The sequence below is a fragment of the Lolium rigidum genome, chromosome 7, assembly GCF_022539505.1.
Source record: "Lolium rigidum isolate FL_2022 chromosome 7, APGP_CSIRO_Lrig_0.1, whole genome shotgun sequence".
In the NCBI taxonomy this organism is placed as follows: Eukaryota; Viridiplantae; Streptophyta; class Magnoliopsida; order Poales; family Poaceae; genus Lolium; species Lolium rigidum.
In genome coordinates this window covers 143,304,748-143,311,338 of record NC_061514.1, presented here as the reverse complement: position 1 = coordinate 143,311,338, position 6,591 = coordinate 143,304,748, and the positions used below count along the sequence as shown (strand labels likewise).

Below are 6,591 nucleotides of genomic sequence, written 5' to 3'. Positions count from 1 at the left end.
CGGCCCCATTTGTCATTGGCAGCACCGCCTATAAAATCATGAAATAAAATGGCCCACACGTCAGCGATAGATGGATGGCTGCTCCGACCTGTCTCCTGACCCTACCCGTCAGCACGAGACGGTCAGGGAGGAGCTGCCCCTGTGCAGCCCCACCAGGTCAGACTAACGGTCAAGGTCCTCTGACCTGACGGCTACCGACCGTTCCAACACTTGTGAGTGTTTTAAAATAGAGGAGGGGAAAACTGAGGAAAAACTAAGGGGCTAGGGAAAACTTAGTACAACTAAGGACCCGAGGGCACGAAAATAGAAATCCCTTTCTTCTATATGTTTGCTTCTACCAAAAGAAAAAGAAACAGGACCTGAACACTGCACACCTTTTTTTTTTTTGCGGGAATGAACGCTACACATCAAGTCAAGCTTCGTCTTTATTTTGTAGCTACCCGGCGTATTTTTGATGCTGCTGTTAACATTGACTACTTTCTTCATTACTTCTCATTTGAGGCGTCGATATACTCCAGCCTATGCATTTTTATCATGAATTTGCGGATTCTGAAGATTGGCGATTTGAAATCTCAAATTAAGCCAGGGAGCACAAATGAAGTGCGCCACAACTGTAAGCAGTGTGTGCTTCACAAGAGAAAGGCGAAAAACTATGTACAAGGTTAAGGGGTTACACAGGAGTTTTCTGCCTGAGGGGTAGTAGTCTACGATTTGGCTGGTCGACGGGCGCCTACGGAAACATCCTGCGTCCACTGTCTGATCATGCTGTGAATGCCTTTAGGCTTGAGCGGTATCATAGACAAGACATACCACCTTTCCCTAATAAAATCAAATATCGCCCAATTCTGGACTCAGGGCATCTGGTTGCGAGAAGTGGCCATCTCTAGACAAGAAAGCTGATCTTGTCATCTCTCGCACTTCACTGCCCTCTAGTAAAACAATTCTATCAGCCATCAGGATCATTTCCAACCTATGAGCAATGATTAAAACCTGAAAGTGGGAAATGTTGTACACAGTAAAATCATGAGAACAGACAGCATAGAGAAATCTCTGAAGAACGATACTGCTATGCCACTTACAGTATGATTTGTCATCAAGTTCATCAGTGCTTGTTTCAGTAGCAGCTGAGATCTGCTGTCCAAAGCAGACGTTGCTTCATCCAATATCAGTATGGAAGTTCTGATAGATTGCTCTTGCAATAGATAACCTGTAGGTTGAAAATATGCACGGCAATGAGTTTCATGAAACATTAAGATCAGGTTAGTAAAAAAGATAAAATATACTAGATATTGTGATAGCGGGTATTTTACCTTTGTTTCTGCCCGCCACTTAAACTAGAACCTCTCTGTCCTACATATGAGCCGTATCCCTTGGGCAACATCTTAATGAACTCATCAGCATTATCAGTCTTAGCAGCATTCTCAACTTTTCTCATATCAATATTTCCCGTAGGGTCTCCATAAGCAATATTTTCAGCAATTCTACCGGAAAATAACATCTATGAAATGATAAAAGATGAACTGAACATGTGAGCATACAATGATAGTGCATTATGTAATTAGTCCAACATGCAAAATAACATATTTGAGTTATCTGTGTGTTGGCTGTTGGGATGCCACCTAAACTAAGTTACATCAAGAGTTGCAAAGGAAGAACAAACAAGTAGTTTTAAACATCCCGAATGAGATGCTTTGAAACTGTACTGGCACAAAAAAAATTACCACAGGTAATTACCGGATCCTGTGAAACAAAAGCAATATGTGTTCTCATGCATTTTAGCTGAATGTCTTGAATATCATGGTTGTCCAGAACTATATATCCTAAAAGGAAAATTTACAAATAGCAATATTAGAAGATAACCATGGATTTTAAACACAACAAAATGGGAATTCGGGATACCAAACTACTTCAGCTAAAGGGCTCAAATATGTACAAAATATTACAGAATCTACACTGCTGTTCTATTGGGATTCAGATCAGTACCACTTTGTGGATGATAAAGACGGAGGAGTAATTTGGCAAGAGTAGTTTTGCCTCCACCGGATGGTCCGACAATAGCAATAGTCTCTCCTGGTTTGATATGAAGATTCACGCGATCTACTACAGGAGGCATACCAGCAACATATCTGAATGTAACGTCGTGGAACTGAATATCTCCCTCAACAGAATTTAAATGAACTGCACTTGGTTTATCCCTCGCCTACAGCACACCAAAGAAGCATGGGCGCATGAGTTACAACTTATGATGGACACAATAAAAAAATATTGTCATAGTTTTTTTTCCCTTGATTACAGCTATTAAAAACCAAGAAAATTCTAGCAAAAAGTTATATTTTCTGAAAGGTAATTCATTTCTGACAAATCTGAATAGAAATCTTTATGCCTTCAAGCGGATTTTCACTTGTGTACTGAAAGCCAATCCAATCCAGAAAATAATACTTCATTGCAGTTTTCGAAAACTACAAATACATTAGAAACCTTTGAAAACAACGTACTAATGACTTGTCTTGTGATCTTGTCCATGATCATCTTATATTTAAAAAAATAGAAGTCAGTCCTTAGAAAACAAGAAATGGTGATTACCTCATGGATGAACCTTGTTAGATCAAATATGCGTTCTAATGCTGGCTCTCCTTGTTTATATTCATTGTATGCCTTCCCAAAATCCTATGCAGGGAATAGATTATATTAAGATCTAATCAAAAGTATTTACGAGAAGAAAGCGGTGCATGATAAACTAGATTTAGCACTTGAAGAAAAACACATTCAAAGTTTCTCAAAAAAGTTATGTTAATAAAACAAAGTAGGAACAAGGGTAAGTTCTAAAACTTAATACCTAAATTTGCTTCTAAAGCACAAGTACAAAAATGGAAAACGTTTTTTTTTATATTCCTAATTTCCTACACAATCAACACTCTTTGATAATTCCTCTTCAGGTGAGAAAAGTCTTGAGGGAATACTGTACTCATATTCACATCGACAGGAAAACAAATGCATAATTAAATTTCTCTTGGGAAGGAAAAATGCGTGGTTATTCTTCAGATCAACAAGAGCTAACTCATGGAATCTTAATATCTCTTTGCGCTCCCCGTTGTTTGCCTTCACAGTGAGCATCGATGGAAGGACCTACAAGGGGCATTCAATTCAAGTAAGCAACAATCCCCGCATGGCTGCACATGCTTGTTATAGATGAACTCCAACGAGTGCTAATAAACCAGACATCATTGAGATAGGCTGCAAGCATGGCGAGGCTAAGATGAGCCTCCCTGGCCATTTGACGGAGCCTTTCACCAAGCTTTGCGATGACTACGCACATGCATGGAATTACCTATTCATGTAATGTGGAGAGAAAATTAAGCAGTACTCATAGAAGTGACCATGAAAGAACAGTCGAACTATGAGATTGGTTTACCATTGCTGCAACTAATGAGAGCTGAGGATTTATTGCCACCATTTGAGTGCCCATTGCTATCAACTGCAAGCTTGTCGGCACGATTGTCTGCAACAGAATTAGTAACAAAAATTAGCGTGGCACAATGGCCAGTGCAATAATCGGAAGAGCTTGCATGGCTATACATATGAAGTATGAGGAACGTTCAAAAGAAATGGGGAAAGGATATAAGTAAGGCTGAGGGGAGCATTTCCCCAAACATCTTTCCTACAATTCATCCAACGCATACGCATCTCTATCTAGCAGGGTGAAGGAACCTTACATTGAGAACAGAGTACACCGCGTCGGCTACATCATCGGCCTCATCCGTGATCCGGTGCGCGATGTCTCCGGCAGCCATCCCCGCCCTGCCATCAAAGAACACGAGGTCACGCGCGAGCAGGCGCTCGAAGGCGCACTCCCGCAGGCGGGCCACCGCCCGCAGCGCCGCCTCCCAGAGCAGCGCCTGCTGCACGTACGCCGCGGCCGCGCGCGCGGAGGCGAGCGCCGCGAGCGCGACCACGCCCCTCGAGACCTCCGGCGACACGCCCCCGCCCACGCCCACGCCGGCGGCGAGCGCGCGCGGGAGGCGCCCCGCGGCGGGCACCGTGCGCGAGAGGCAGTACACGGCGGCCGCCGCGCACGCCCACCCCTTGGCGATGGTCCGCCACTCCGCGGCGACGTAGGGGAGGACCTCAGAGAGCGGGTGCGGCGGTGCCGAGCCGTTCTTGGTGGCCCGTGCGCGGAGGTGGATGGAGCGCGCCGGTGTCGCGGTTAGAGCTAGGGATCGGGAGCGGGATATGGCTCTGCAGGTGCGCAGTGAAATGCTTGCGGTGAATGTACGGGATTGCGAGGAGAAGGTTGGAGGTGGTGCAGGGTTCGCCGTCGCCATGGCGGCCATGGTCCATGCCGATGTCTCGCGGCGGGGCGCTATGCGGAAACGAAAAAGCGTGGGAGGCGATGCGAAATGTGCGGGAAGAAGAGGTTGTGCAGGACGAACTGGACCGGAGTCCCGATAATCATGTTTTCTTAGATTTTTTTTGAAACGGATCTAGAAGTCAATTAATTAAATTGGACCGTGGATCTCTCAAGAATTGAAGTTATAAATTTCAATCCATGAACACAGCAATGCTACACCAAAGATATTTATATGTTGTTACATGTTTCATATATGAATAGTTATTACATTCATATTGATCGACAACATAGGAAACACAATATATGAGTTGGAATAGCGTAAAAATATACACTACTACATATGTATTTGAAATCGTATATTTGGTACCTTGTGTAAATAAAACTTTTTATACCATGCATTTTTAATATATTCTTCTAAACTTACAACGCAAGATAAAATTTAGGTGACGTAAAATCCATATATACAGAAACAGAGTAAGTGTAGAATAACTAGCGAAAAACTATTGGAAAAAATCTACATAACCCCCACAACTTTCGGGTTTGGGACCCAGTACCCCCTCAACTTTAAAATGGCATACTTAACTCCCTCAACTATCCAAAACCATGCAATTGACCCCCTAGGGCCATTCTGAGCAGTTTTGCACGATATTTTTGGCCATGTGTCATTCTTTTATTCTCCCACAACGTCAATGCATAGAAATGCATCTGAAGGGGACAGCCGCACGATGCGTTTGCTAGGGTCGGCGACGCATGGCAACGGCAAATGACGCCTGGGTGAGGTCGCGGGGGCGTGGATCCGGAGTGGAGCAACGAGGGGATGCGGTCGGGCGACGAGGGGTTGAATGGTCACCGGGAGTGACGACGGTGATCACCGGAGCGGAAGCGCGCGGCGGAGCTCATCGGTTCGATGCTATGGTGCACGAAAATGACCAGTATTTGGTCGGGGGGGGGGGGGACTGCTTACCTTGAGGATGATGGAGTGGTCGGTGAGGACAGCGGAGGAATGGAGGCGACGAATTGAACGGTCGGAGCTCGGTCGGAGGCAGGGAAAAGGTGGACCGTGAGGTCAATTTCCGAGTGCCCCGCATAAATTGCTGAGACGAGGAGGAAGAAGAGGGTGAGGCGAAGCTTTTCAACTACTAAGTCCGGTGTGGGGGCGTCCATGGCGCTGGTGTAGTCATGGTCTTCCATGGCGGCGGTTAGGAGCTCGTGGGGAGGACGATGTGAAGGGAGAGAGGGTTAAGGTGGTTTCCCCAGCCGCCACGTTAGCAAAAACATCGTGCAAAACAACTTTGAGTGGCCTCAGGGGGTCAAGTGCATGGTTTTGGATACTTGAGGGGGTTAAGTATGCCAGTTTGAAGTGAAGCGGGTGTTGCGCCCGAAACTCGAAAGTTGTGGGGTTATGTAGACTTTTTCCAAAACTATTCCACTGTCTTGAGATCAAATATAACACGCCCCTCCCACAATATGATCAAACGGGGTCACACAAATTACATGGCTAAATTAATCCTCACTAGGAATGAAATGAAATGAAATGTATTGATCTGAGCAGCTTGTGAGATCTCCCGCGTCACTAACTTCTACAAAATTTATTCATTTTCGCTTCGTTTTGGTTTATTCTACTGATTACTTATAAGGACAAGGTTTAAATTTTATTACCTTCATCCAATAATATAAGATATTATTACAACCAATATATTTCTACCTTACTTGTACTAACATCTTATATTATGGGACTAGAAAAATAAGAGTACTAAAGTCGTACACTGTCTCCACAAGCCGTTGGGCTCATCTACTTGTTGACCCCGTTAATAAGCACCACACTTCTCCTTAATTCACAAAGTTACCTCTAAAATTTCAGATAATTCGTGAAAGTATTATGATGCAAACACAATGCAATTTTTTTCCAATGTTATTTATATGTTGTTATATATTAAAAATTTATGTATCATATATGAATAGTTATATTTATATTGATCTACAACGAAAAATCAACATAGGAAACACAATATATGAGTCGGAATAGAGTAAAAAATATAATACATACATATTTTAAATCGTATTTTTGGTACCTCGTGTAAATAAAACTTTTTTATGTCATGCATTTGTTAACATTCTTCTAAACTTTCAAGGTAAGAAAAAAGTATTCCACTCTCTCGAAATCAAATATAACACGCCCCTCCCAAAATATGGTCGAACGGGGGTCACAAAAAATACATGAATAAATTAATTATCATTAGAAT

The 6,591-nt window shown here is 43.3% G+C and overlaps 1 pseudogene; it reads right to left on the bottom strand.

The window, feature by feature from the left end:
• Positions 1 to 589: 589 nt before the first annotated feature.
• On the bottom strand, positions 590 to 4,363 carry LOC124672106 (annotated as a pseudogene).
• Between the last annotated feature and the right edge of the window lie 2,228 nt (positions 4,364 to 6,591).